Below are 21915 nucleotides of genomic sequence, written 5' to 3' on the forward strand. Positions count from 1 at the left end.
CTCTGAGGTTGGCCCTTTAGCCATTGAACACCAGTGCCCTCTCATCTAGAGGAATCCAGCTGTGATTTCAACCATTTAGGGGCAACTCCAGGCTGAGAAAACATTAATGTACCTCTGTTAACGCACCTTAAATTCTTAGACATTTGTCTGAGAGCACTGAGACATTTAGGTGACATGGCTAGAAACTTGTCAGAGCAGGACTGCAACTCAGGCCTTTCTAGCTCCAGACTGTGTCTACTATGCCAATACTGCCTCACCATCATCTCTCTGTGCGTATAATGTATTTATATACATGTATCTTTATATATGTGTGTCTGCATATGTATCTATATAGAGTATGTATACCTATAGACACACATGTTTACATGTATATGATATATAATAGGATATTACATATGTAATATATAATAGCTAACATTCATATATCACTGTAAGATTTGCAAATCATTTGACATGAATTATCTTGCCAGGCGTGATGGTACATGTCTATAACCCCTGCCCCCTGAGGCTGAGGCTGGTGAATTGCTTGACTTGGGAGTTCTGAGTTTCAGTGGGACTAAACCCATTAGGCGTCTACTAAGTCTGGCACCAATATGGTGAGCCTCTCGGCTGCCTGAGGACATATGAATCCCCAAGCTTCCATGACGATCCACAGTGAAGTTGATCTGTTAGTTTCAGGTGCCCTTCCTGCAGGGGCAAGAGAAGGAGACCTATCTCAGAAATACAGACAAATCAAAAAAAGTATTTAGTCTTCTGCTACAGCCCAGGGAAAGAGACATCATTTCTTTTATCCTCATTTTGCAAATAAGGAAAGGTTGCATGACTTTCCTGAGGTCACAAAGTCTGCTCAACTGTGGAGTGAGATTAATTCAGGTCTCTCTGACCTAAAGTCCAATGAGCTCCTTAGTCTGTCTCTGTCTCTCCTTCTGCCCCATCTACTCCCCACAACACCTTTCTGTCTTTGTAGCATTTAAATTCACCACAATGACCGAACACAATAGATGGTAGAGGTATTATCCCCATTTTAAAGATGAAGAAACCGAGCCTCACAGAGGTGAAAGAGGTCATTTGCCCAAGATAGTAAGTCACAGAGTTGGATTCAAACTGGGGTCTTTTCACTCTCACAGTTTAGTATTCTTCATTACTGGGCTTGTTGCAGAAATAGGTATACATGAAAGCCAACATATGAGCAAGCACAAGATCCATGTGTCCTTAGCAACCATGTTGATATCTCCACATGTGTACCTCTACATGTTCATAAACATACGTGGTCATGTGTGATTGTATCCAGGCACATGCAAGGACAGGGACCCACCTACCCAACACATCTTGGCACGCTCACAGACATGCCTGGGCTGCTTCCTAGAAGCTCATTGGTTAAGTCAGGACTGTGGAGCTCACAAGGCACTTTCTCCTAACAATTGTGTTAGGAGCCATGCTTAGATTTTGGCCATCCCACGAGGGCTAATTTAAGTCATAATGAACCTGAAATATCCATCAGTCCCTAGGTTTGAATTCCTCTGAATCCAAAGACCTCTCAGTTCCTCAAAGTTGCAAATTCAGAGCCTTAGAGGCAGCATGCTATACTGGAAAGGACATTGAATTTGGAAATCAGAGGACCTGGGTTCAAACTCTTGCTCTGCCTCTCACTCCTTGTGTGACAGCAAATGTCTTCATAGGCCTCAATTCCTCATCTGTAAAATGAAGAGGTTGGATTATATCACTTCTAAGTGCTGCAGGACCTGGAGTCACCAAGACTTGAGTTCAAATCTGGCCTTAGACATTTACTGGCTGGGTAACCCTGGGCAAGTCACTTTCCCCTTTTTGCCTCAGTTTCTTCATCCATAAAATGAGCTGCAGAAGGAAATGGTGGACCAGTCTCATATCTTTTCCAAGAAAATCCCAAATGGGGTCACGAAGAATTAGAAATGAATAAAAAACAACTAACTAACAACAGTTTTTTTGTCCAGGTCAAGATCCCTACTTCTATGAAATGAGGGTCCTCTGAGTGGAGTCGTGGACTTCAATGAATCTGAGGCTGTAAGTCCTGAGGCTCTTGAAACTTGTGACAAGGGGCCCAGGAGACTCCACTGTCATGTCTGGAGGTGTAGTTGGGGGCTGGGTAGCACTCCTGCAGTGGGAAGGAGAGGGAGATGGGGCCTCATCCACTGATCCTGTGACCCAGGGACAGAGGGACTGGATGTCCTGGTATATGACCATGGCAAGTCATTTCTCTTTTTGACAATTTCCCCATTTGAAAAATAAAGATAATAGTATTAGTATAAGTACCAACCTCACGTGGTTGTTCTGAGAAAACCTTGCAGTTTTCTCTATTGTAATTCTTCCATCAAATTCTTACTCTGATTCTGATATAAACTTGAACCTGGGTTCTCAAAGGCAGAGGCCCTAGATGAGGCAATATGAAATAGATGACAGAATGATGGAATTGGCATCTGGAAGACCTGTGTTTAAATTCAACCTTTGACATTTACCAGCTGAGTGACCCTGGGCAAGTCACTTTAACTTTTGTGTCCCACAGTTTCCTTATCTGAAAAATGTGGACAGCAATGCCTTTCACCCAGGTTGTGAGAATCTAAGAAGAAGAGAAATGTAAAACTTCACAAAGCTTTAAGCAGTATTTGTGTCAGTTATTATTGCCAAGTTGGAAACATTTTTGAATATGGTCCTAGCGATATATAGTATAACTGTTGTCTGAGGACCAGCCTAGCAAAGCTAAGAGAGGCTCATTGCTAGGTTGGCAACTGGGAAATGAAACTTGAAAAGACCATTTAGTAAGTTGGAGAAGGGTTGTGATCTGTTCCCATACTGACAAAATAATTGATATTTGAGATTTTTTTTTTGTCCACCACCACCATCATCTTCTGAGGCATGAGATTTAATGATAAAGGAGCACAGTGATTTGCTATCCTGAGGAATGAATGAATGCAAGATGAGATGTAGAGTTGTTTCTTCTATACTCCTCCACCTAGGTAACAAACTGTCACCTGCTTCCTTCTTATGTCAAGATTACATTGATGACAGCAATTCATCAACTAAATAGCTTTGGAAGTCCCTCAAGAGACCTGGGCTCACTCTCTACCTCTTTGCTCAAATGAATTTTTCCTAAACTTAGCCTTTCCTGTTTGAGGACCTGTGAGGGTCACACCATGCTGTCTTCTCAGTGAAGTGAAGGAGGGGCTCTCTGGTTAGGCATCCCAAGAGAAGCCCTTTCTATTTTTACCTTTCTTCATTCCACTCTGAGCTGGCTAAATGACTGGGATTTTTTCTGGTTCTGCCCACTGAAAAGGTTCATATCCTTTTCTTGGACAGTTTCATTTTGTCTTTAACTATCATAGGTCATTTTTCTAAAGAATTTTGAATTTTATAAAGCACTTTCCTCATAACAACACTGTGGGGTAGGTAATGTAAGGATCGTTATTCTCATTTCACAGATTTAATCACCAGAGGGCACTACTGGCCACTTGCTGTCAACAGTAAAGACTAAGCACTTAACAATTCTAATTATCCCATGGGTTGCAAGAGTATAATTAAGAGAAAAGTCAAGCTCTTTATAGTTCTCAGAGAGCTGGCCACCTCTTCTCTTAACTTTGTACTTTTTGTGATTGGGAATGCTTGCTTCCTTAGTCTAGTAGTGTGATTTGTTTGGATATATCCAATTATTCTATTGGCTCAGCCCTCATCAACTAGAAAATTCTGTCCTATCCTCTTTGTGCTGCTTTTTGTTCAATCACCCTAGGAGAACTGAACTGTCTAGAGTACTTACATTCATAAAAACAGAGAAAAATATGTCAAGAACAAACAAGGTACCAACTAGTCAATAGTTAGTCCTGACCTATAAACCCAGGAGTTCCAGGAGCATAGTTGAGATGGTTTGTTAGCTGTAGATGATCACTGACAGAAAAGAGATGAGAAAAGGGCATGGAGAAAATAAGGCATTATAGTTATTAATTTGTTAAAGTATATATATATGTATATATATTTTTTCAATTTAGCAAATTGTAAATCATTTGGAATTTATCATTTTTCTTGGAGACTTCAAAGATCCATGCCTTTTATGTTAGTGAGTCAGTGTGGCACAATGGAAATAATGTTGGATTTGGAGCCAGAGAAGCTGGGGTATCACTATCCTAACATCCCACCTGCTGCAGAAAGACATTCCCAATCCCTCTTCATTTTAGCACCTTCTGTCTGTTAATTATTTGCTATTTTCCTGTATATAGCTTGTTTGTATATATTTATTTGCCTGTTGTCTTCCCCATTAGACTGTGAAATCCTTGAGAATAGGGTCTGCCTTTTGCTTCTTTTGGTATCTCTAGAGCTTAGCAGAATGTCTGGCACATAGCAGGGACTTAATAAATGATTATTGACAGACTATTTACTCCCTGTGCAACCTTAGGTGAATCATTTCCCTTTTCTGGACCTCAGTTTCCTCATCTGTTAATAAAGGAATTGGACTACATGACTATTAAGGTTCTTTTCCTACTCTTAATTAATTTGGCCACTTTGAGAGAAGGTGGTTTACCCTCCCTCACTGAAAGTCTTTGAGGTCTTCTAATACCTAATAGGTCACTGTCTCTACCGTTTTATCTGAATGCTTAAAGGGTTGCAAGGAGTGCACAAACTGGTCTGGGAAAAAAAAATCTGGTATAGGTATGATGAAAAACTCTGTGTCTGTCATGTGATGATCAGACTAGCTACATTTGGAGAGATGATCATCATCAGGAGAGCCACAATGGAAGATTATTAGATTGTAAACTCCTCCAGGGCAGGGACTGTCTTTTGCCTTTCTTTGTATCCTTATCACTTAGCACAGTGCCTGGCACATGGTAGGAGCTTAATAAATGATTGTTGACTGACTGGCTTCTTTCATCGCTGAAGGTAGGAGAGAAGAAATACTTTAACACCAATGGTGTCATAGATCCTTGAAGTGTAGAAGTATTGTTTTTCCATCTGGGTTTCTCATCCTTCTGTGAGGGGATGAACCTGTTCCTACTGAGAGTGATAACAGTTGTCACTTCTATAATGCTTCAAAGTTTACTTTACACTACTTTACATTATTTTATTTGAGCCTTCCAGGTACCCTGCAAGGTAAATACTAGTGGTACTACTGTCTCCATTTTACAGATGAGAAATTGAGGCTCTGAGACATCAGATGACTTGCCCATGGTCAAACAGTAGGCATCAGAGGTAGAATTTGAACCCAGGTCTTCCAGAGACCACTTGCCTATCTGTACACAGTGTTGTGGTGCTTCTCTGAGAATCCACACCAGTGCACCAATGGAATGCCCAGGATTGACAACTGGAGACTTACGAAAACAATTTCCAAATCCACCATGGGCTCCCTGGGCTTGTCATTAAGGGCTAATTATACACTGTAGCCAGGGCATTATTTCCTGAAAATATGGGTATCCACTTACCCAGAGTGAGGTGGATAACATCTTCATCTGCCAGCGGCAGGATTAGTTCTGACAGAGTTATGTTTACCAACATAAATTTTATCACCTCCTTCTCTCAGCCCCTCCATACACCTGGAATGCGACAGTGGCTGATGATTTATGGCGGACGTCTTGACGACGTCTGTTTTTGTTGGAATTGTGCCATCACCGAGTGTCTGCTGCTTGGCCCCACTAGGTCACGGCAACATATCAGTCAAGGAAGCCACTTAAGTAAATTATTGAGCACTTAAATTGACTTTTTCACTTAATATGTAATTACTTCCTTGAGCAAAATACTTTCCCTGACATCACCAGCCCAGGATGCTGGTGTTCCTATTGAAAAGGTCGTATTGACTGGGTATGAGCGGACTAGTCCCATGGGGCAAGGAGGGAAGGGGGTGAGGAGGGGAACTAGGTCCGGGAATTGGACTTAGACCTTTCAGAATACACTGATCTCTCCCAGTTGTGGGGGAGTAGAAAGAATGCTCTACTAGGAAGGAAGAAAACAAGCACTTAGTAAGCACCTACTATGTGCCAGGCATTGTGCTAAATATTTTATAAATATTATAAAATTTGATCCTTAATACCCCTCTGGGAGGTAGTTGCTATTATTATCCCCATTTGACATTTGAGGGAACTGAGGCAGGCAGAGGTTAAGTGACTTACCCAAGGTCAAACAGCTAATATCTGAGGCCAAATTTGAATTCAGGTCTTCCTGACTTCTAGACACTAGCACTCCATCTACAGTATCCCCTAGCTGTCTCAGGTGCCTTTTGATAAGGACTTACTAGTCCTTACTTACTAGTGTAATTTTAGGCAAATCCTTTCCTTTCTCTGAGTCTCAGTGTTCCTCCCCTGTAAAACAGAAAAAAGAACCATGGCCCTACCTATTTCATAGGGTTGTTGTGAGGAGCAAACAAGCTAGTGGAAATAGAGACTTTGTAACAATAAAGGATGTCAGCTGCTGTTTCCTGATGGTCATTTTCTTGGGTAGCCCAAGTTACAGAATTCTTCAGTGACTGACTCTATGTCTAAGACTTAAAGTCATCTGCTGAAATTCGCCCTGGTTGTATAGCCTGTATCTCCAGAACTGGGTCCAAGAGAGAACTTGGTGTTGTTACAAAGGAAACAAAATCAGAGCTATGGATTTGTTGATGCTCTTAGCTCTTTCCTCTGTGTCTTTATATTGCATCTAGACTGTAAGCTCATTATTGGTAGGACCCATGCCTTTTCTGAATTCCTCAAAATGCTTAGAAAGTCATTGGGTACATGACAGGTGTTCAATAAAGACATTGATAAAGTGAATGAGAAGCATCAACAGGGAGAGCTAAAGAAGAAAAACAAAACACCTTCAGAAATGTAGTGAAGGGTTCCATGTTTCTAATAGAGAACTGTGTAGCACAACTTTATGGTGAAGGAAAACATGGTGGTGGTGGGGAGGCAGTATTAGGTATGGCACATACCAGAGCTGTTCTTGGGATGTTTCTACCATGTTGGGAGTGCAAAGAACAGCTGGGCTCCATTGATGTTTCCCCAGGATTGCAGTTAGCCAAGGTATTTCGGACACAAGCATAGTCAGGGTGGTAGAGAAGCTGAGCTGTTAGCTGTAGATGGACAACAGCTGTTGCCAGTGGAGCTATGGAGGGCACTGATGGAGTTGCATGAGGACAACTATGTCACAAGGGCAGGGACAGCTGCAGCCTTGACTAAGCCTTCCAAGTCCCTGTCCTCATGCAGGCAGAACAGTGCTGGGGTATGGAAATCACATTGGCCAATCTTTGGGGTTAGTCATTGTGCAGTCTTTGAGAGTTTGTGTAGGTGAAGAGCCAAGAAAGATTCAGAGGAGTGAAGCTCCAGCTTGTACTTCAGTGGTCTTGAGATTTCATTGAATTTCCCACTGTCTTGTCTTACGTAATGTTTACAATTTGACTTCTGGGGAATGTAATGAAGTTTCACATTGGGTTATTTGTGTGGGTCTGGAATTGTGTCCTATACCATCCCAGAGTGTGGGTACAAAATGTACCAAAAGGTGCATCTGAGCGATGATGATGATGATATGCGTCCCACATTCAGCCTAGAACTGCATATCTGACTTTCAGCTGCTCTACTCAATCCCATCTCCATCTCAATCCCAGCAAAAGCTACCCTCTGGGCACTTCACTCAAGACTATGGGAGAGAGGCTGAGATAATAGTGAATTCATTCATCAGATATTTATTAAGCAATTGTGGGTCCCAAGGAATTTATAGTCTAGTAACAAGTGGTCTATGCAACAGCTGTAAAACAAGGTATAGGTGAGAGTGTAATAAGAAGAGGTACAAAGGGAGAATTCTACCCCTCTGGGTCTCAGTGATCTCATCCATAAAATGGGAAAATGGTATTGGATTAGAATCACAGGGGTGGAGAACCTGTAGCTTCAAGACCACATGTGGCTATTTAGGTCCTCAAATGTGGCCCCTTTGATGGAATCCAAACTTCATTGAACAAATCCCCTTAATAAAAGGATTTGTTCTGTAAAACTTGAATTCAGTCAAAAGACCAAACTCAAGGACCTAGAAGGCCACATGTGGTCTCAAGGCTGTAGATTCCCCACCCCTGGACTAGATAATCTCTTCCAGCTTTAATTCTATTGGGACAGAGAAAGGATCAGGAAATGCCTTTTGCATTTGAACTGGACATCGAGGAATGAATAGGATTTCAGCAACAGGGAAGGCATGCCAAGCATAGGAATTAGTGTGGGCAAAGTCTCAGAGGTAGGAAAGTGAAGAACAATGCCTAGTCCAGTTTAGCTAAAACTGTAGGTGCATGTAGGGGAGCAATACAAGATCCTACTGGAAATACAGTTTGAGACCTGATTGTGGAATATGATTCTCCTTAGGTTCAAGCAAAGAACCATGAAAACCTCAGGGGTAGGCCGTGAGTAAGCTCATGATCTGTTTCCTTTCCTTCTGTTCAGTGTTATCTTAAGTTGTAGTGTCTAAAAATTATTGCTAGAACATGCTGAACTCTTCATGAAAATTCCAGGGAATCTTCTGGGCAGCATATATGAGTTCAAGGAGAAAGACACACTCCATTTTTTAGGAATGTCTAGGAATCAGGAACTAACTAAGTTGCTGGCATTTTTGCTGTCCTCTCTTGAGACCACAGAGAGTGACCGTTTTCATAAGGAAATGAGCAGGTTATTCATAAATAGGTTATTATAGGCTTTAGTTTATTCAGTAGAAAGATTAATGAGCTTACAATCAGAGGAACTGAGCTCAAGTAAAAATTCCTTCACTTAACAGCTGAGTGACGTTACCCCAATTCAGGTAGAGCCTCATTGCCTTTGGAGATCTTTGCAGCCAATGCTGTTTGAATGGCTGGCCAGGATGCTATTCAGGGAAATCTTGTACTAGGTCCTCATCAAGCTGAGACCTTATCATAAAAAGGCCAAGGTCTCCCACCACATTTGGGACAATTTCCAGACATCCTGATCTATGTCTTGCCACTAGAAGTAGATGGCTCCAGAGGATAGAGCAGGGCTGGTGACTTTGCACAGCCCTGCCTCACTTAAATCCAACTCATTTGCATGTCATAGCATCACCTTCCTGATGTCATGGTCCTCTTCAAGAATGAACAGCAAACAATAAGAGATTGGATTAGGTGCTCCTCCCTCCTTCCCTTCCTTTCCTTCCTTTCTTTCTTCCTTCCTTCCTTCCTTCCTTCCTTCCTTCCTTCCTTCCTTCCTTCCTTCCTTCCTTCCTTCCTTCTTTCCTTCCTTCCTTCCTTCCTTCCTTCCTTCCTTCCTTCCTTCCTTCCTTCCTTCCTTCTTTCCTTCCTTCCTTCTTTTCTCCCTTCCTCCCTCAGGAACCTACATAAATACAAAATGCATAAGTTAATATTGTGAGGGGAAACCTCCCCTGGCCCTTTCCACCCATCCGTGGATTTCCCCTACCCCTTCCTTCTTTAGGACTGATTTCCCAGCATGTGCTTATCTGAACAGCTCTCCTCCGTTTCATCCTATGCAGAGAGAAATAAGGAAATTGAGTCAGTGAGCCAATCCCCTGGTCCTTAGAGATGGGAGAGAGTGGCTATGGAGGGACACTGGTGGTGGAATTCTGAGCCTTCTAGGGGAAGGAGTGTGGGGCAATGGGAGGACTCAGCGTTCTCTGAACTAAATTAAATTATTTTGTCATGAACCACTTTGGCAATCTGGTGAAGCTTCTCAGAATTTTGTGTGTATGTGTGTATATACACATATACATATATATGTATATGAACACACATAAATCATATATGTGTGTATATGTATGTATATATATTCATATAAATATTCATATATGCATGAAGGAAATGTTAGAGGTTAGTGAAAACAAAGATGTGCTTTTTTTTTTTTTTACCCCCATCCAGGTTCACAGGCCTTATGGAATCTATCCATAGACCCTTTAAGAGCCTATGGCCCCCAGTTAAGAGCCCTGGACTAAATAATCTCTTGAGATTCTCTTCCAGCTCTAAAGCGATGCGGGCATCAGGCTGGATGTGCTCTTTACTCTGTACTCAAGGTCTCTTTCGTCCTTTTGGCCTCTTTTTAGCTTTGGTAATCCATGTTCTAAGGTTCTTTTCAGTTCTTGACTTTCTGTGTTGTCAGGTCCCTTTCCAGCTCTACCACTCTATGTTCCAAGGTTTTTTCCAGCTCTGCTATTACGTGTTCTAAGGTTCCCTTGCTGAGTCCATAATTCTGAGAATTGCCTTTTTTTCCTTCAGGTTTCCACATCCTCAGAGCCTCAGGCCCAGGGAAAACAGAGGGTTACAAGGAACCAGGCTCCAGCATTTCAGAAAGGAATTGAATGAAACTCATGAATTCAAAGTCCATTACCTCAAAACTTGTGAAAATTTGCATAAGGGTTAGGTTGAAGCTTAATATTGCAGACTGACAAACAGTTTAATAATGTCCTACTTGTAGGATGCTCTGCAGCTGTAACAAAACCCTCTCACGAGCATTACCTAATTTGTCTCCTACTAGCCCTGGGAGGTAGGCAGAACAGGTGTCCTATCTGCTTTGCAGAAGAAGAGATCAAGGCCCGGAAAAATGAAGGAATTTGGGGGATGGCAGCTTGGTGCTGTGGAAAGGACAAGGGATTTGGAGCCAGGAGATCCAGGTCCAGAACCTGCATCTGCCATGTACAGATTTCAGTCATCAGGCAAATCATGTAACTTTCAGTGCTTCAGTTTCCTCCACTATCAAATAGACTAGATGGCACTTACATATCACATTTACCTCTAAATCTACTATTTTAGAAGCCTATGACTTGTTGAACATCCATCCCACAGTTCTGAATGGCAGGGCCAACATCAGAACTACCCTTTATGGTCCCAAGCCTAGCTTTCTTTCTCTGTACAGTGGAGCAACAAGTTTTTCCTTCCTTAACCTTTGGGGCTTTTGGAGGGGCGTTGCTCAATTTCAAAGGCCAGGGGTGCCGGAAAAATGACACAGTAGCTTCAGGGCACCTTAAGACAGCTGCATGGAACACCTTCCCCATGTCCTGGGCATGACCTCAGCTCTAATTTCAAGGGGCTGGAGTTTCCCCAGATCAAAGGGAGCAGGGGCTCTGGGGGCTGGATCAGACGTCCATCTGTCCTCAATAAGGCTGTCATTTATGAAAGTTTCTGGTGGGTCCAAAAAGAATTTGAAGCCAATGGCCCTTTGTTTACTGTTGGGGCCAAAGTAGTCTTCTCTGGTTTAAGGGTGGAGGGTCAGGATATTTCAGGAACTTGGTACATGAGAAAGTTTAGGACCAGAAAGTTACTTAAGTCTTTAATCCCAAAGCTATCATAGGAGGGCAAAGAGGACCTGGGATCAAATCCTGTCTCTGCCACTTACTTCCTGTGAGACTTTGGGCAATTCATTTAATCTTTCTGGCCTCAGTTTCCCCAATTATAAACTTAGGAGGTTATATTAAATCTCCACCCCACTCCTCCCCTCCCTCCTGCCCCAAGCCCTTTCTAGTTCAAAATCTACAATCCACTGATCCTATGAGTGGGAAGTAGCATTAGGGTAGTGCTATAAATATATTTGTGCATGTGGGTCCTTTTCCCTTTTTTCTGATCTCTTTGGGATACAGACTTAGTAGTGGTATTGCTGGATCAAAAAGTATGCACAGTTTTATAGCTCTTTGGACATGGTTCCAAATTGCTCTCCAGAATGGTTGAATCAGTTCTATTCTACCAATAATGCATTAATGTTCCAATTTTCCCACATCTTCTCCAATTTATCATTTTCCTGTTTTGTCTTGTTAGCCAATCTGATAGGTGTGAGGTGGCCCTTCAGAGTTGTTTTAATTTGCATTTCTCTAATCAATAGTGATTTAAAGCATTTTTTTATATGACTATAGATAGCATTAATTTCTTCATCTGAAAACATTTATCAATTGGGGAATAAGTTGTATTCTTACAAATTTGACTCAGCTCTCTATATTTTAGAGATGAAGCCTTTATCAGAGATACTGGCTGTAAAAGCTATTTGCCAGCTTTCTGCTTTTCTTCTAATTTTGGGTACATTGGTTTTATGCAAAACCTTTTTAATTCAATGTAATCAAAATTATCCATTTTCCACTTCATAAATGTTCTCTATCTTTTATTTGGTCATAAATTTTTCCCTTCTCCATAAATCTGACAAGCAGACTATTTCTTCCTCTCCTAATTTGCTTATAGCATCACCCTTATGTCTGAATCATATACCCATTTTGACCTTTTTTGGGGATGTGGCATAAGACATTGGTCCATGCTTAGTTTCTGCTATACTATTTTCCAGTTTTCTCAGAAGTTTTTGTCAGATAGTGAGTTCTTATTCCAGAAGCTGGGATTACTATAGTCGTTGACTACCGATCTTATGTACTTTTTTCCACGGATCTACCACTTTATTTCTTAGCCAGCATCAAGTGGTTTTGATGATTGCTGCTCTATAATATAGTTTTAGATCTGGTATGACTCAGTAATGTGGTATATAATTTTGCTGAAATATTATTGTGCTGTAAGAAATGACAAACAGGGTGACTTCAGAAAAACCTGGAAAGACTCACACATGAACTGATGCAAAGTGAAATGAGCAGAACCAGGAAAATATTGTACACAGTAACAGTAACATTGTGCAATGAAGAATTTTAAAGGCCTCATCTGTTCTCAACAATACAATTATCCAAGACAATTCCAAAGGACTCATGATGAAGCAAGCTGTCCACCTCCAAGGAACTTATACTGTTTGAATACAGATTGAAGCATGCTATTTTTCTTCCTTCCTTCCTTTTTCTTTCTTTCTTTTTATCTTTCTTTCATATTCAAGTCTTCTTATACAAAATGACTAATAAGGAAATCTTTTATATGATTGCAAACGTATGACCTATAGCAGATGGCAGCATTAGAGTAGTGGAAAGAACAATGAATTTGGAGTCAAGAAATCTGAGGTCAAGTACTGATGTGGCTAATTGAGAAGGATGTAGCCTTAGGCAAATTATTTAATCACTCTGAGCCTCAGGTTCCTCACCTCTAAAATGAGGAACTGAATGTCTTTCCCCTTAATCATATTCCTCTTTCTTTCTGTGGTCCCAATATTGACCCTGTTATCTCTGTCTCTTTCCTCTCCCTTTTCTCCATTGACCAAGTCCTTTAGGCTTTCTGTCTTTGCCTTCCTCTCTTTCCACTCGATTTCCATAGCTACTGACTAAACTGTCACAATATTCTTCTATTACGCCTTCCCATCTCCACTCTCTTCCTCTTTCAATCTATTCTTCAAACTTCTGTCAGTCATCTTATGTGATGGGTCTGGAGTCAGGAAGACCTAAGTTCAAATCCAGCCTCAGACTCTTCCTAGCTAGTGACCCCAGGCAAGTCCCTTAACCTATATTTGCCTAACGTTCCTCATCTGTGAAATGGGGATAATAGTAGCACCTACTTCCCTTGAGAATGAAATGAAATGACAACTGTAAGGCACTTTGCAAACTTTAAAGCTATATATAAATGCTGGCCAATATCATGCTGCTGCATTGCTCAGAAATCTTGAATACCTCCCTATTGCCTACTGAATCACAGAATCACTGGATTCCAGTTAGAAGGCATCTAAGTGGCCATGTAGTCTAACCCACACTGTAAAAAAAACCCAGTAGGTCATCACCCAACTTTGTCCCCAGGTTGTCCCTGTCATTTTGAAATCAAAGTTAAATTTGCCTGTACCCACCTTCCACCCACTGCTACTGTCCTCTGAGGCCAAAACAGAAAAGCCTAATCCTCCTTCCACATGACAGCTCTTCAAATACTTCAAGACAGATAGCACATTCTCTCTAAATCTTCTCGTTTCTAGGCTAAACATGCTCAATTCTTTTAGCTTATTCTCACAAGAGGAACAGTTCTGAGGATCAACCACAGCAATGAGTTAGTGTCATTTAGGAGATAGGTGCTGAGCTTGGAATTAGGAGACCTACTTTCTCACCCTCTTCTACCACTTAACAACTGGGGTGAGCCTTAGAATAGCTGGATAACCCCTCCCTTCTCTGGGCCTTGGTTACCTCATTAGAGGGATGAGCAGTTTGGACCAGATGACCTCTACATTCTCTCTAACCTCTAACAACCTGAGAATCTTTGAGTCTAGAAAACACTTAACCCCTCTGAGTCTTAAGTGACTTATCTATAAGATGGGGATGATGATATTAAGACAACTAGTGTCACAGAGTCCAAATATGGGCAGTTATAATGTCTGCGAAGCACTAGGCAAATTGCTTAGCTCTATATAAATACAGCTATTACTGTTAATTTCTCTGCTTCTCAAGTTGGGCTTTTTACATATAAACAGAAGTGATTCTACTGAGTGAAGGTGAGTGCTTGACACCCTCTGTGACTGATTGGTTTGTACTGAAAGCTCAGGTTATTTCAAGATGTTGATTATGATCAAAAACCCCAGGATCCGGACAAGCACAGATGAAGGGTTTAATTGTAAGCTCTGAGAAGAGCTTTCTTCTCTGCCTTTGTTGGGAGAAGTGAGTGTTACAAATGGATTCCTCTAGGCTTTGGCTGCCAGCAGGTGTTGATGGAGAGATTGACAGTGAGTGTACCAAAGAAATGAGATATAGCAAAGTCAGGACTGAACCTAGAGACTGAAAAGCTAATTAGGTCAATTTTGATTTAGTCTCCCAGTATATTAGTTCTCCTGCCCTTCGTGCCATTTGCAAATCTAATGAGCTTGCTTTCTATATGTTCAGTCAAATCATGGATAAAAATATTCAGAAGAATCATGCCAGTGACAGCCTTATACTGCTTCTACTCTCAGTTACCCTTTAAGCAACATACTTTGGGCACATAAAATTGCTTAAGCTAACTGTAATACCATTCAGGCATAATTCTCTACCTTTTAAACAAGGATAGTATGAGAGATTTTATCAAATACCTTGATGAAATCCAAGTGTACAATATCTGCAGAATTCTCTATCTTGGTTAATTACTGTACTTTCTATCCTTTAAAGGTCAATTTCAATATTTTCTATTCTTTAAAGGTCAATTAAAATAATCCTTTTCTCCATGTAGTCTTGCTTGATCATCTCTGTTAGTATAACCTTACTCCTATACTCACCTTGGGCTTTATGTAAGTTTTATCATGTACTATTTTTGTGTTATAATTTCTAGTGTATATGTCCTATTCACCTCCCAAGAAGTCAAGGCTATCATCTTATCTAAAATTTATTTTCTCCCCAACATCTAGCACAGTGCTCTATACAGAACTATAGGTACTTAATTAATGTTTGTCATTTGTTGATTTCTCTTGATCCACCAGCTTCTGTACTCAGTGAAGAAACTCAATCAACTTCAGCCCCTTTAGCCCTATAGCTCAGATTTATGGAATTCAAGACATACATTAGCTTCAATCTCCTCCTCTAGCTAGCCCTTCTCTCCAGGCAGCAGGGATTATAGGGATGTGTCACCACACCCAGTTTGGTAAACCCTTATGAAAAGGAAATATAATTTATTCTCAGTGAACCCATGCTGGTTCCTAGTGATAACCTTCCTTTTTTTTTGAAGTGCTTTAAAATTATCTATTTGATTATTCATCCTTGAATTTTGCCATGATTGGATGTCAGACTTACTGGTTCTTGTTATGAGAATTTATCTTCCTCCCCTTTGGAAAACTAGGACAATATCTGTTCAGCTAGATTTTCCTAGTAATTCTTCTGCTCTTTTTGATGCTTTGGAAATCATGAACAGTAACTCATCTGTGGTGACTACGTGGTGACTAATTTGTTTGATCAAGGAGACTTTAACTTAAAAGTCCCTTAATATCTTATTGTCTGTCTTGGGCTCTAAGATATTCATTCTACCCTTTCTCATTTGTAGATCATTTTCCTTGATGAAAAAAGTCAAAATAAAATAGGATTTGAAGAGTTTTGTTTTCTCTCTAGTATCTGCTAACATCATGCTATCTGCCCCAAGACAGGTACTTTTCTTCTTATAATAAAGAGAGCTCATATTTATATGACACCTTACCTATATTATCTCATCTATTTCTCAGAACAAACATATGAAGTAGGTTGTAGAAGTTTATTAACCACATTTTATAGATGAGGAAATTGAAACTCAGAAAGGTTATGACTTTACAAAAGTCACATAGTAAATGCTGGAGTTGGGACCAGAAGCAAGGTCTCTTCAGAACAAATTCATGGTCCGTCTTCCCCTCCCATCCTCTCCACCATTGAATTCTACTGTTTTGCTTTGAAAGCAGCAAAAATGATACTTTTAGTTGTCCTAGAATTCTCTACCTCTACACCTTGGCTCATCTTGACATTATTCTTTTAGTTTTATACATTCTGTTATATTTGTAATTTGTTATATACCCTTTCTTTTCTCTTTTGTTGCCTTTCAAATTTGAGCACATTAGAGAGCTCCCTGTGCAGTCACATCAAGGTCCACAAAACTGAGCTGATTCTCTTTTCTTCCTCTCTGTAATCATTTGCAAATGTATTGTTAGAATTGGTCGTATAAGACCCTTTAATTCCTTTTAAGCTATTTTCTTTTTAGAATCTCAGACCATCCTCTCTTTAAACTCTGAAATCTGAATCTGAAATTCCTGAAGTACAGGGTCTGACTGTATCTATCATTCTTTGAGTCTATCATAAATTCTAAGATATCCTTGTCATTTTCTCCCAAGGTTCCCATCATTTACATATCTCTTGTCCTCTCTTCTTTGTAAAAAAAAAATTTTTATATCATCAAGAGTGTCTGTGTTGTTTTTTGGTTATTAATGCTTCCCATATGACTTGCTCTTGATGAAGCCATGCTGACTTTTAGTAATCTTTATTTCCCCCAGACATTCACTAATTAGTCCTCTAATATGTGTTCTAGAATATTTCACTGAACGAAGTCAAGTTCACTGGTCTTGCAGTCTTCATTATCATCCTTTTTTTAGAAATGTGGACAACTCTTGCCTTTGTCCAGTTCTATGATGACTCTCCTTTATGACTTTTCAGAAGTCACTGCTAACAACTCAGAAATCACATGTACAAATTCTTTTTAGGGTTCACAGAATGTGTTTCATCTGAGCCTGGTGACTTGAACTCACTGAGGGCAACTAAGTGCACTCTTAATATGGCATCTCATAAATTGAGTTTCACTTTTCAATAAACTGTTGCATTCTGTCCTGAGTTTGTTGTGAGAAAAGTGCTTAGTAAATCTTCAAGTACTGTAGAAATGTGAATTCTTCTTTTTCATTTCTGTAGGGGGTGATTGTAGGATCAGCTCCTCAGTGGCAACAGGCAGGAGAACACTCTTGAGTCTTCTATTGTACTGAGTGGTGCTGTATGTTCTTCTTCCCTAGAATGAATATTTTCTCTTTCTCTGCTCGTTCACTCTCCAGGCTTTTGACATGGTTTCATTGCTCTTTATTCCTCTGAATTTTTCTTTCCTGTATTATTTCTTCCATGCTTTCTAGAAAGCCATTATCTCTTTAATTAGAAAGGTCTAAAAGAACAAGCATTGTGTTAAGACGTCTGAGACCGTCACAAGTTTTTCCCTGATTTGACATTTGATGAGTCATTTCCCATCTTTGTGTCTCAGTTTCCCCAAATGTAAAATGAAGGGGTTGGTTTAAAATGATAGCAAGGTCTGTCTTATATGTAATAATTTGATCTATATACTCATATTTTGGGGGTGATTATTCCCATTATAAAATGAGTTTTCTTGTACTAATGAATTTGCTGAAAATGTTTCTGGTACATTTAAATATTTGTTTACAGATTAGTAAGTATCTGACAGGAGAAAATTTAAAAGTGTTTAGTAGCAGAGATTTAGAGCTGGAAGGGACTTCAGAGACGGTCTAGTTCGAAGAGGAAACTGAGGCCGAGAGGGTTTTTTGTGATTTATTCAAGATCACATAGGTGACAGAACTGGAATTTGAACCTAGGCCCTCTGGCTCCAATTCCCATGTGCCATACTACTTCTTAGTATGAAAGAACTTGAAATCAGAAAACCCATCTGCCAATCCTGACAATGCCACTGACTTGCAGTATGAACATGAGGGAGTGACATCTCTTCTCTGAGATTCAGCATGCTCCTCTATAAAATAAAGACATAGAGATAGAGAGTGTCTAAGGTCCCTTCCAATGCTTAACAGTCTCAGATTATTAGATTGGAGAGAAGGCAAAGACACGGCTGCAAGCTGAAGACCATGGATGTAGAGGCTGAGAGATAAAAGTCAAGTGGTGAGTGATTTTGCCATGGGTGTGGTCTGGGAGAGAGGGGTGCTGACACTGGAAGACACATTCTCCAAATTCTTTGCAAATTCTGTCCCCCAAACCATCCTTTCAGACCCCATCAAATGATAGATGTTGTGATGAGGGATTGGGAAACCCCTGGTGGCAGATGAGCGCTTTGCCTCCCGTCTCCAGGAGTTCAATGCCAAGTTGAACTGAGCTGGCTCACAAGTTCGAACAGGAGCCCCGAGGCCTGGCTCATCAGTAGGGAGGCTCTTTGAACAGGCTCAGCCCAAGGTCATTATCGGGCAGACTTGGCCTCGGCTCCCATTTGGCCTTGACGCCTGTAATTTCCGGACTACCACAAGCAGGCTGAAAGCCCCCTGTCTCAATGGGAAGGATTTGAGGGAGCTTTGAAGCAGGGCAAGATGGATTTGCCCAAAGGGCCTGAACTTGAAGAGGGAAAAGCTCTGTGGCAGAGTAGTGGTGAAATAGAAAGACGACTAACCTGGGTGGGATTCAGAAGACCCGGGGTTCTAGACCAAACTGACCTCCAACTCAACGTTCCTTTGATTTTAGGTGTAGGGACTAGAGGTGTGATTTCATTGATAGTGGGAATTCCCAGGCGTGAAAACTCCTTTTAACAATACAGGTCAAATTTTTTCCTGTTAATTTACAATCTTATGGTGCTGTGTAGAACACTAACAGGTTAAATGACTTGCCTTAGGCCACAAAGTCCTTCAGTTTCAGATGCAGAACTTGAACCCAGGTCTTTCTGGCTCCAAGGTCATTTCACTATCCACTATGCCACATGGCCCCTCTGTACCTCAGTATCCTTTTCTATTTTCCTTACTTAATAGTATTTTAGGTGCCTTCCAGCATCAATATTCTCTGTTCTCCCTCCACTAAAATCTCCTAACCAAGCTGGAAAGTTTGGTGTGATGTCCAGTCCAGGAAAATCTGGTGAGGTTAATAACCAAACTGGCTGCAGATTGATAACATTTTCAACCACAGGTGTTCTTGAAAGACCATCTGCTAAGCTGGTAGCTGGGTGGTGCAGGTGAGAGAACGCTGGACCTCAAGCGAGGAAGATCTGAGTTCAAATCTAAGATACTTTGTAGGTATGTGACCTTGGTCCAGTCAAACCTCAGTTTCCTTATCTGTAAAATAGAGATAATATTAATACCTATTTCTCAGGCTGTTATAAGGCTAAAATGAGAGCATATTTTTGAAGTACTTTTCAAACCTTAAAATATTATATAAATATTGGCTATTACGATTAAAGTTATTATCACTATTATTAAGTTGTGGATTCCAAGCGTCTGAAAGGCAAAAAAGGAGTATATTCCAGGCACCCTACAAAAGCATGAAGGTGAAACAATGTCAGGTTCATGGAGCAGCCAGCTAGTAAGTCAGTTTGGTTGGAACACGGTTTATGAAGGGGAGAAATGTGAAATAAGATTGGAAAGGCAGGTTAAGAACCAGACTGTGGGATGATATATGCCAATCCAAAGAACGTCTATTTCATTCTAAAGGTGATAGGGAGCCACTGATGATTTTTGAGCTGAGGAGTAACATGCATACACCTGTCTTTTAGAAATATTATTTTGACACCTGTGTGGAGGATGGATTAGACAGGAGAGAGATGGTAAACAAGGATGAAATAATTCAGGGGAAAGGTGCTAAATATTTGAGTTACAGTGGTGAGTTGAAAGAACAGGAGAGCATAACCAAAACCAGCTCTGTGAGATGTGCATTTGTAGGCAATTGTGGCTCTGCCCGTGAAGGTCTAGCTGTATCCAGAAAAGTATAGAGCAGAGGAGCACACAACAATAACAGCTCTTACTAAGAGGCTGCCCTCTGCCAGGAATTGTGCTAAGTGCTTGGGGAACTCGCAACCCTCAAACTGATCTGTGCTCTCATAGATGTAGGGATTCCTTCCATCAGTGCAGATCGTAGCCCATCCATGGACCCATCTAGGGAGTTGCTGGTTCATGCCTCTTGCCCATAAATTTGCTTCAGGGTTTAGCCACACAACATGCTGAGGGCAGGGAGGTGAAGAGCTGTTTGTTAAATTTTAAGTGTGAGCATTCATACCTTGGAAATCTGCAATGGCTACAAACTTGGGCTTGATTTATTGTTTTGTGGATTGTCTAGAAATGAGAAAGTGTTAATGACTCACATTATGCTTAAAACTGTGCGGTTCATACATTTATTTCTTTGGAAGCGCTGCTGTGAAACATTGATCAGCTGTGGACCTCCCTTTATTCCTCCTGACTTTGCAAGGATACCAGTAGAGTATGTGGACCGTCTGCTGTTTTTCACTTGATCTTGACATATAACAAGTCCAGCATCTTTTTGGATTGCACAGTTCCCTGATGGCATTCTCGCTCTGCCCCATGAGATAAAGGCATTGGTAATACAAAGAAAAAAATGAAAAAGTCCCTGACCTCAAGGAGTTTACATTCTAGTGTGTTAAGAGGGAGGTGGGGGAAATGATATGCAGGTGGATAATTAAATACAAATAAACACATAGTAATTTTGAGAAGGAAATGGGAGAACTGACACTGGATGAACCCCTCAAAAAGTGACATTCGGACTGAACTTTGAGGGAACCGGAGATACTCAGACGTCTAAACCTATGGAATTGGACAGGGGTGAGAAATGTGAATATGTGAATATCCAGTATGGGGGACATCAGTAAGCCAGTTTGGAGGGAATGTGGAGTGAATGGGAGCAAATACAGTTAGCCCTGCTACATCATGGGGGCTAGGGGTACAGCACCCCCCCCCCCCAATCTGGAAAATTTGTGTAAAAGTTTTGTGCATTTCTGAGTTTCTAAGCTTTTTCTGTATTGTCTGCTGGTTTTTATGTGTCACCTGTGGCTTCTGCAAAAATTCTGAGAAATTCCCATTTAATTTCTTCTACTGACCCCACAATATGTTGAAATCATGAAGGGGAAAAATCATGATATGGAGGACATAATTATTCTGTGAAATTGGTCTGGAAAAATGTATAGGAGCCAGATTCAAATCAAGTCTTTGTTGAATCTCTTTGAGTACCCAGTCCTATGCTTAGCTAGGCTTTGGGGAAGATAAGAAGGGAGATAAGATATAGGTCTTATTTTGGGAGCTCATAATCTAGTGGGGAGATGGCTAACACACTGGAAACAATGACCTCTTTTTCCTCTAACTTGAGTTTAATTGAAATTTAAACATTCAGTTTAAACATCTGTCATCTTATGACCTGACTATTGAGTGACTTCTCTTTCTGTTTATTCCCCAGTTTTTCCTGATGCTTAAACTTTGAAGGTATGTCTGTAGCTTGAGAACTGGTGCCCCCCCTTCATTTGGATACCTGTATAGTTGGGAACCTGCTACTCTTCCAGAGAGTCACCCAAAAGACCCAGGGCCAGAGAGCTGGGATCCAGGGGTAGGGGTAGGGTTAGAACTCCAAGCTCAGACTCCGCAATCAGCAGTTCTAAAAGTATCCTTGCAAGACAGGATAGAAAGTCACTTCCCTTTTGAATCCCCATTTTGTCTCTAAAGTGAAGGGTAAGGGTTGGAGAGGTCTAGTTAATCGGTCAACAAGCGTTTATGAAACATTACGTGGCAAGTCCTCTGTGAAGTAATGGAGCTACAAAGAAAAGCAAAACACAGAAAAACAAAACCAAAATACCTAAAAAACTTAAACCAGTAGTACTCAAGTATCTGAGAGCTGGTGTCTAAATCACTGAAGCACTGAATCATGGAATTT

At 40.8% G+C, this 21915-nt stretch overlaps 1 protein-coding gene across 1 annotated transcript in view; it reads left to right on the forward strand.

The window, feature by feature from the left end:
• Window positions 1-9671, forward strand: part of WNT7A (Wnt family member 7A) — a 101148-nt gene extending 91477 nt beyond the window's left edge. Inside the window, exon 5 of the transcript XR_011964641.1 lies at window positions 1971-9671. The gene's annotated coding sequence lies outside the window, so the exon portion shown is untranslated. The remainder of the gene's footprint in view (window positions 1-1970) is intronic.
• The last annotated feature ends 12244 nt before the right edge of the window (window positions 9672-21915 follow it).

The sequence above is a fragment of the Notamacropus eugenii genome, chromosome 3 (assembly GCF_028372415.1).
Source record: "Notamacropus eugenii isolate mMacEug1 chromosome 3, mMacEug1.pri_v2, whole genome shotgun sequence".
In the NCBI taxonomy this organism is placed as follows: Eukaryota; Metazoa; Chordata; class Mammalia; order Diprotodontia; family Macropodidae; genus Notamacropus; species Notamacropus eugenii.